Source organism: Ictidomys tridecemlineatus, chromosome 5 (genome assembly GCF_052094955.1).
Source record: "Ictidomys tridecemlineatus isolate mIctTri1 chromosome 5, mIctTri1.hap1, whole genome shotgun sequence".
Taxonomy (NCBI): domain Eukaryota; kingdom Metazoa; phylum Chordata; class Mammalia; order Rodentia; family Sciuridae; genus Ictidomys; species Ictidomys tridecemlineatus.
The window spans coordinates 142405673-142415636 of NC_135481.1; positions in this window are offsets into that span (position 1 = coordinate 142405673).

The window sequence follows — 9964 nt, forward strand, 5'->3', positions numbered from 1 at the left end:
TCAAAACTGAAGGGAAATAGGGAGAGCATTTTGCCTGAGACACCCCTGCCTTCTCACGACAGCTCATAATGATTGGGCCAACTGTCCATTGGCTGATGAGGCTTCTTGACAGAAGTGGGCCTCAGCAGGCCAGGAGCTCTCCTGGGGGAGGTTTGTGCAGTGAGTTGGATCACTGGCTGGCACTGTGGTCCTGCAAATGCCTTGGGATCCAGGATGGTTAACCCCACTATGCCATTCAGAGGACTCGGGTTACTGGGATATATCTCCATTCAAGGGCACTTACCTTGGAGAAGCTTAGCACAGCTGCATAAAAAGAAAACAAAAAACCAGCCAGATGAGCACTGGCCAACGAGGACTTGGTTTCACTCAGAAAAGGAGACTATCACAGAACAGAGAACAGAAACGGGAAAAGCAGCCTCAGCTCCTCCATCCCGTGCCCTCCTGCGTGGCTTGCAGATCTTTTGTCAGGTGACCTGTGTCCAGCACTTCAGCTTCCTTCTCCTTGGGACATCTGTGATTCTGTGTGGCTCTCTATCCCCACATTTGCAGTCTTAGGGAGGTCATGGCATGATCTCTACCCTTGTAGAACACAGCAGTCTGGCCTAGACTTTGCAGTTCTCAAATGAAATTCTTCATAGAGAGACTCTGGGCACTTGTGGCCACTAATACCTTCCTTGCCCTTGGGATCAAATGTATACCTGGGGTCCAGTGTAGAATAGGAAGACAGCATTATCTTATGGGAACATGCCCTAAATGATGAAGCCAAGAAGAGGTGCTCAGAGATGGGGGCTCACTTGTGACTCAATGGAGCTGTAAATATTAGGCAAATTACTGTCTGTTGTCACAGGCCAGCCATAGGCTGTGTGTGTAAACTGTGAGCATTTGAGCATATGGGAGGACTGGCCTGGTTTTGCATGCTCTTTGGGTTGTGCAACATATGTGTGCACTTTCCCCTCATTCTGCCCTTGATCCCACACAGCACCTGAGATGGCTATGACTTGCCAAGATGTCAATCTACTGACCACAAGACATTAGGAAGTAGACTCAACCCCCTGAAACCTGACCTTTGCCTTATTTGGAAAGACTATTCCATTGAACCTCCCTCTGAGTCTCCCTCTATAAAAATAAAGAATTCAGGTGGCTCTCCCTCTTTCCAATGCACCCCTAAGGTCAAGAGCCATCACTGGGCCCTGAGAAAAAGGTACTTTCCATGTCTGTAATTATTTCGTGTCAAGCCAAATTCAGCTGGAGTGATTCTGAATGATTTAGTCTTGTGTCATAGCAATATACCCTGCAGAAACTAGAGTCTCCAGAGCAGGGTGACAGAAGTGACAGGCAAGGTCTCCAGAGCAGGCCAGCAGGATCAACTGCTGTTGAGACATCTCGAGGGATAAGGACTGCTGAAAGCTGCAAATATCCAGCTCAGAGAAAATCTTAGTGAACTTTGCTGCAGGGAGAGGCAGAAAGGGAGGAAGAAACAGAATCCCAGCTCCTTGGGCAAAGAGCATGTAGACAGAAGGGGAGGGGTGCATTTAGAGGATGACTGAGAAGTTCTCAAGAAAAAGGGAACTGGAGTGAAGGGAAGGACAGGAGGTGGTCCTGTCAGTGCACCCATGTCCATGAGGTCATGGAGAAGTGATCGGGAAGGGCTCGGGGATGAGCTCACTGGAGCTTTGAGCCTCAGTTCTGCAGCACACCAAATACGTGACTCCCCCCTGTGCTTCAGTTTCCTCTTCTGCAAAGCAAAGGTGGCTCTTGTTTCACAGGGATGGTATAAGGATCATGTATGTCCCCCGCTTGACCTGCACTGAGTTCATGATAGGGGCTCAATAAATGGGACCACTTTCCCCATGAGGAGAAGCAAGTCCTTTCTTTGGGTACATATCACCCGCGCTGATTTTCTTTCAGACCTTACCGTCCTGCCTCAGGTTTCAGTCACCTGGTTGTTTACCCAGCTCTCAGCATAGCTGGCCTGGACAGGAGGGCCCCATCCAGATGGTCACCCCACCCACAGACACATGCTCAGCAACTTGCCCAGCCTTGGAAAAATCCCCTAGACAGGGTGTTGAAAGGGCCACCCTCTGAGTCCCAGCTCTATCTGATCCCTGGTTGCAAGCTTGCCCAAGCCAAGGGGGCCCCATAGATGTGCCTCAGTATCCTCACCTGTAAAATGGAAGGCTCGGTCCTCATGTCCTCTAGAGGCCTTTCTTGGAAAGGGAGCTGAATTGTTTTGAGGATAAACAGACTCATCCTCTTCTCGTTTTAATAAAATAAAAAAATGTGGGAAAGATGTGGACATGGAAATGCCTGTTTTAAAGTAGTCTCGAGACAGCCAGAAGTGGTCTGCAAATTTGGCCTGAAGCAGCTCCCACAGATCCCTCAGTAGCTCTCTACTTAAAAAAAAAGTGCAATCCTCCTGAAACAGGAAATGGGATTCTAGATCAAAAGGGAACAATTCAGAAGAGGAGCTGGCTCTTTCTCTCCACTCTCCACTCATTCCTTTCTTAATGAGCTAAATCACAGTGACCTGGTCTCCTCATCAGTCACCCTCTACCTTGAGGAATCAAGTGAACTCACTTCTCAGACATTACCCTAACACTCTGCAATGGAAAGTGTGCCTCAAATCCTAGAGCACCTGGCACCAATACTGCAAAAGATGCACAGAAATTTCAAATCAAATAATTATTTTATCCCCTACTTCATGAGAGGTACTGCCCACTCCTCAAAGAGGTCTTGCCTGGACAGAGCAAAAAACTTCCCTCCCTCCTTGCCTCCTCTTGGCCAGGTGCCAGCCCACCAAGCAGGTCCCACGTGAGCTGGCACATCTGCCATCCTCGCTAGACTGTGAGCTTCTTGAGGGCAGGCACGGATTGTATATGGTGATCATATTGGTTTATTCCAGGAAATATGTAAGTTTGGTTCAACGTTTGCAAATCAATAAGTTCATCACATAAATAAAATTAAGGACAAAACCCACATAATTATCTCAATAGATGCAGAAAAATCTTTGATAAAAGTCAATATACATTAATTTTAATAGCTCTGAAGAAATTAGCGATAGAAGATATATACTTCAATATCATAAAGGCCATATACGACAATCCCCAAACAAACATCTTACTGAAAGGGGAAAACCTGAAAGCATTTCTTCTAAAATCAGGGACAAGCAAAAATGTCCACATTTTCCTCATGTATTCAATACAATTCTTAAATATTTAGCCAGAGCAATCAGGCAGAAGAAAAAAATACTTGGACCCTCCTCCCCCCCCCCCCCGCCATCCCCTTCGAAAAAACAAACAAACAGACAAACAAACAAATAAAACACTTCTTTAGAAAATCTTCTAAAGCTAAAAAACAAATTCAGTGAAGTTGCAGGGTACAAGATAAACTCACAAAAATCAATAACTCTCCTATACTCCAATAATTAATTCAGTGATAAAGAAATCAAGGAAACTATATTCCATTCATAATAGGCTAAAAAAAGTACTTTGGGTATATATCTAACAAGAGGTGAAAACCTCTATAATGAAAGTTATTAAAATAGTGAAGGGTGAAATTGAAGATCTTAGAAGATGGAAACACCTACCATGTTCATGGCAAGGTAGAATTAATATCATCAAAATTGCCAAATTATCTAAAGCAATCTAGAGATTCAATGCCATCCCCACCAAAATGCTAATGCCATTCTTCACAGAACTAGAGAATACTGTCCTAACATTCATATGGAAGAATAAAAGACCAAGAATTGCCAAAGTCATCCTGAGCAAGAAGAGCAAGGCTGGAGGCATCAAAATATGAATAGTAAGTTATAGAATGGGCAAATCCAAATGGTAATTCTATGAAAACAACACAAACCATTTTTTTTAAAATATTTATCTTTTAGTTGTAGTTAGACACTATACCTTTATTTTATTTTATTTTTATGTGATTTGAAGATCAAACCTAGGGCCTGGCACATGCTAGGTGAGTGCTCTGCTGCTGACCCACAAGCCCAGCCCCAATATAAACCTTTTAAAAACTCAGAAAGTGCTAAAGTGAGATGGTCTAGAGGTATGGTTCAGTGAAAGAGTGTTTATCTAGCATGCATGAGGCCCTGGGTTCAATCCCCAGGACAATCAAAAACTTAAAAATAAAATGGTCAAAGAAACTGAACAGACACTTCTCAAAAGAAGAAATACAAATGATCAACAAATATATGAAAACTATTCAACATCTCTAGCAATTAGAGAAATGCAAATTAAAACTACACTGAAATTCCTTCTCATTCCAGTCAGAATGGTAGTACCAAGAATATTCTTAGCTAATTTTCCTATTCAGGTGTTTTTCTCATCAGTTGGTAAAGGTGTCTTGCATTGTTTAGATATTACTTCTTATCTGTTGTTCACAGGGAAAATAGTTTTCCAACTTCATTATTTGTATGTTAAAATATATTCACGACAAAATTTTGTAACAGTTTTAAAGCATAGACACATTTTATTAGAGCATTATAATTATATATAGTTTTTGGGCTCCTTTGGACAAAATTTCAAGGAAAAGGAATTTGATTTCAACCCCCATTCCCCCATTTTCCTCCCCTTCTCTCTCCCCTTCTTTCTTTTCTCTATACTGCTGATCTTCCATTTTTAATGGGTACTTTCTAAATATACATAAAGGTGGAATTTCCTGTGGTACATTTATGTATGTACCTAACCTGGTTTTGTTAGATTCATTCCATAGTTCTTTTATACTTCTTTACCTTTCCCTCCCTCCCTCCCTTTCATTCTCCTACATGTACTCCACTGATGTCCCTAGGTCTTTATAATATCCTGTCCCCTCCCCCACTGCCTTATTTCCCTTATTTTGCTCTAGCTTCCACTTGTGACAGAAAACATTCAATCCTTGGTTTTCTGAGTCTGACTTATTTCACTTAGCATGATTTTCTCCATTTCCATTCATTTACCAGCAAATGCCATTATTTTATTCTTCTTTATGGCTGAGTAAAAACTTCATTGTGCATAGAAACCACAATTTTTTAATCTATTGATCTATTTACAGGCACCTGGGTTGATTCTATAATTTATCTATTGTGAATTGTGCTTCTATAAATATTGAGGGAGCTGTATTACTGTAGTTTGCTGACTTTAAATCTTAGAGAAAGTACCAAGGAGTGGGATAGCTGGATCATATAGATGGTACCATCCCTAGGTTTTTGACAAATCTCCATACTGCTTTCCAGGGTGGTTGTACTAGTCTGTAGTCCCACCAACAATGTACAAATATACCTTTCCCCCTACAACCTCTCCAGAATTTATTATTGTTCATATTCTGATCATTGCCATTCTGACTGGAGTGAGATGAAATCTTAGTCTAGTTTTCATTTGCATTTCCCTAATTGCGAGAGATATTGATCATTTTTTTATATATTTGTTGGCCATTTGTGTTTCTTCTTTTGAGAAGTTTGTTGAGTTCTTTTGCTTTTTTTTTAGTGTTAAGGTTTTTGAATTCTTTATATATTCTGGATATAAATTTTCATTCAGAGGAATTGCTGGGCAAAGATGTTTCCCCATTCTTCACTTCTCAATCATTTCCTTTGCTGTGTAGAACTTTTTAATTTGATGGTATCCCACGTATTGATTCTCAGTTTTATTTCTTCAGCTTTAGGGGTCTTGTTGAGGAAGTCGGTGCCTTCATCTATCTAACTTTTGATATAGTAAGAAAAGGCTATATTTAAAAAAAAATAGTTTCTGGGGTTTTTGCCTTGCTTTACTGGTTTGACTCATCCATAAGTTATACCAGCAGGCTCCTGGATTTTCTCCTGGATTTTCATTGTAGTTACAGTGAGGAGAGGGTGCAGCAAGGATGTAATGAGTGCAGCAGGGATTCAATGGACTCACTGACCACAGCCGCTGAAGAATGGAGAGAAATCTCTAAAGTCAGCTTGGAAAACCAAGCTCGCCCCATGGCCCCGCATAAACCAAACAATAACCCCTATCCCATCAATGGTTCTAAATGTGACCTAGGGCGGAAGACAGTTTAAACAGCAGTCAGGACTTGTGATGGAGCCTGCGTGTTGGACCCCTCTCATCCTCTCTGCGGCACCTCTCTTCTCGCTGCAGACCACACACATGGTCCATCTTGTTCCCTTACAACAAAAACCTTTTCAGTCCTGCTCTACGTAGAGACTAGAAACTGTTAATGCTCTCTAACTTTTGTTTCAAACACTGTTCAGTTTTTTTAATTTTCTGTGTCACAAGCCCTAACTGGATACTCCTGGACCTGACCAATCTTTGGGAACCAGATATCTCTGTTCCGTTCAGCCAGTCTTCAGGGCTCTTTACTCCTTGGTCCAAGAGTTGAAGGATAGAACACAGGTTTTGGTCAGATTTGGGTAAGAAATGGTGGATTCTAAGGCATGATACAGCTCCGTTTATTTTAAAAATGGTTCCATGAGTTCCAAGGAACTTAACAGTGGTGGGGTGGGTAAAGGCAAGCATTGGTCAGCACAGGAACTTTAAAAATTGTGTTGCCTGGTCTAGTAATGCACATCTGTAGTCCCTGCAGACTGAAGCAGGAGGATCACTTGAGCCTAGGAATTAGGGACCAGCCTGAGGACTCTGTCTCAAAAGAAAAAAATAATTGTGCCTTTTTGGGCATTTTATCTTCTATGAATTTTTATTCTTCCTTAATATGAACGTGTTTTCTTAAAAAAAAAATTCTGTTCTCTACATACAACATTGATGCCCCCAAAGAGGCTCTACACCCTGGGATTAGGATTGAAAAAATATTTCACTCATTAAAGACAACTTTGAACATATCAAGATCAAATGTTGCTTTTATGTATTCAGAAGTCTCTCCAGTCAGATTTTTTTAAAAAAAGTCTAGTTCAAACCCTCATTTTGAGGAACAAGACCGAACATGCACTGCTTTCGGATATAGCATGTTAATTTACTTATTAATCAATCTACTCACTTAGTGGCATCTTTAGTTTTGTTCTAGAGGAACATTAATCATTGTTGAATGAATTAACTGTGACTCATCCTACAAACTAACTCTAAAAGTTGCCCGTCTGACTCACAAGCACCACTAAAGTCATGCTTGTGATTTGATATGCCCTGTGACTGTTGACTGGGAGCTACGTTTAAGACCATTGCTGTTTTTTGGTGTGGATTTTGCTTTTATTTTGTTGGGCCAATAGTTTCTTTGTCCATATGGTGGGTCTCTACAGAAGTGCAGCCTGTCATTGTAACTGAGTTTGAGCTGGACTGAGATATGTCTTAGATCTTCATCTCCTCCCAAGACCTTTCCAAATACTTCTCATGACTATACAAGTCTTTGTTGAATACACAGGTTGTCAAACCCAGCATTCACAAGTTTTAAGAGTATGTACAAAAGTTTTCATCCAGTAAAGTGATTAAAAATGGATATAAGTATAATTTTGTTTTGATATAAATTACTTGTTAATTTGTTAATCATAACCCTTTGCCCCAACTACAAATAAGATTTTGAGATAGAATCTAAAGTCAGAGCACTATAGGAAAAGCAAAAACAGAACTATGAATATAATTTTAAAAAGACAGTGAATATAAATGTCTTAGAGTCCAGTATGTACTATATTATGAACTGTGACTAGGTACTTAGATTAGATTCCTAGGAATCAAGGCAAAAGTGAAAACTGTGTGATATTATATAACTTTCAGTATAAAAGGAATTGCACACATTTGGGTGAAGAGGTGAACCTTCTCTTAACATTAGTTTTCAGGTCAAATTTATTATGTAATATAAAATATGCAGCACTCTTCATAATATAATAACACATAGATCATTTGAAGTGAAATCATCTAAATATTTAGGTACTTTTTAAAATGAGTATTTGTGGTATGCTTCCCTTTACAAATTTGGCTGGTGATGGTGATGGTAGGACTGGGGGAACGAAGTGGTGTGTATAGCCTTATTCAGGGTAAATATTACTAGTGAAATGTAAGGTCATTTGTGTTCTATGATATTCTGGTTCCATGAGAAGGCCCATTCATGAGTATCTAACATGTTTGAGAATCTCTGCTTATTCTAGAATTGCATGAACCTTACATGAAAGAAGAAGTCTTAGAACAAAGAAACTTGATTGCTTTTGTTTAACCTACAGGTTTCCGAACTCATTTATTAATGAAGCATTTAAAAGTATTCTTTATTTCCATTTAGAGCATCTTATCATAGATTTCTCTTCCAGAGCCTGAAGGCATGTAATTAGCCTTTTTAACTTCAAGGAGTGCATAAATACTTCTGGGAAACAACTATTGATGGTTACAAATGCAGGCTGCAAATGCCAAAGTAAAATACAACATTCATGGTTGAATTTTCTGAAGACTTGTTGAATGCAATGAAATCGACTCAAGTATACAACATGTTCTGTAGGAGGTAAAAACTGGCAACCATTTCACTGATGTGTTCTTGAAAAGAGTCAAACGTTTCTCTTATATTCTTTCCCAGGAAGATCATTCTATGGGTCAGCAAAAAGGGATCCTTAAAGTACCTTTAGGATGTTGGCTTTTGTCAAAAGTAACAGAAGTTTCCTCAAGCCCTTGGGGATGTCGGAAAAGCCTTGGTATGGGTTAAAATATGGCTTCTTTTGCTAGCTGTGGTGATTTGAGCATGTCATCTGACTTTTCTGAACTTTGAAGGGTAAGGTGGCGATAACACTGCCTCTCACAGGATGATCATGATCATGATCCCTAAAGGGCAAACCATGGGGACCAGTAGTAGTGGGAGTAACAGGACTGTTAGCTCCCTTTCCTCTCTTATTAGATTACAAATCCTGATATTTTACCACTCAAATAAGAAAGGGTCAATAATGTCTGAAAAAATAAAAGATAGAGATTTATATACTATTGTTCCTATTATTTCATTTTAATAACATTTTATCAAGAACACATGTTCTACATATTCAATATCATCCTTAGCAATATCCTAACTTGGCTTCTTTGCAGAAATTGGCAAGCTGATCTGAAAATAAGGCAATTCAAGGGTCTAGAATACCCATAAAACACTTAAAAAGAAAAACCAAATTGGATGACTTGCACATCCCAACTTCAAAATTTACTTAAAGCTACAATAACAAGGCTGTGTGGTTCTGGCATAAGGACGGACTTATAGATCAATAAAATAAAACTGAGAGACCATAAATAAGCCTGTGCATCTGTGACCAACCGGTTTTCAACCAGGGTGACAAAGTCAATGGAAAAGAATAAAGTTGTTTTTTTTTTTTTTTTCACCAAACCGTGTCTAGACAACTGGATGTATGTGTGTAAAAGTATGAAGTGGGATCTCTATTTCTCACCATATGCAAAATTTAGCTCAAGCTGGGCACTGTGGTGGACACCTGGGATCCCAGTGATTAGGGCATCAGAGGTAGAATGAAAGCAAGTTTAAGGCAAGCCTCAGCAATTTACAGAGAGCCTCAGCAAATTGGCGACACCTTGTCTCAAACAACAAAGAAGTTGGGGATGCAGCTCAGGGGTAAAGTGCTAAGAGTGCAATTCCAAGTACCACAGCGGGGAAAATACTCAAATAAATCAAAGACTCAAAACTAATGTTATGAAAATTTTTAGAGAAACATGACAATAAATCTTCATGATTGTGGTTTAGGAAATGCTTTCTTAGATATTACCCCAAAGCACAAGCAACAACACAAAAAATAAACTCATCCTACTTGGTTAAATATTTAAAAATTTTATGAATCAAAGGACACTATGAAGAAAGTGAAAATACAACTCACAGATGGAGAGAAAATATTTGCAAATCAGATATCTAATAAGAGAGTTGTAAATCAGATGTCTGGATACCCAGAAAACACGAACAACTCAAAAATAAAAAGACATACTCCAATCAAGAAATGGGCCAAGGAGCCAGGTGTGGCGGTGCTGAGACAGGAGGACTGAAAGTTCAAAGCCAGCCTCAACAACCTAACAAGCCCCCAAGCAACTTAATGGAC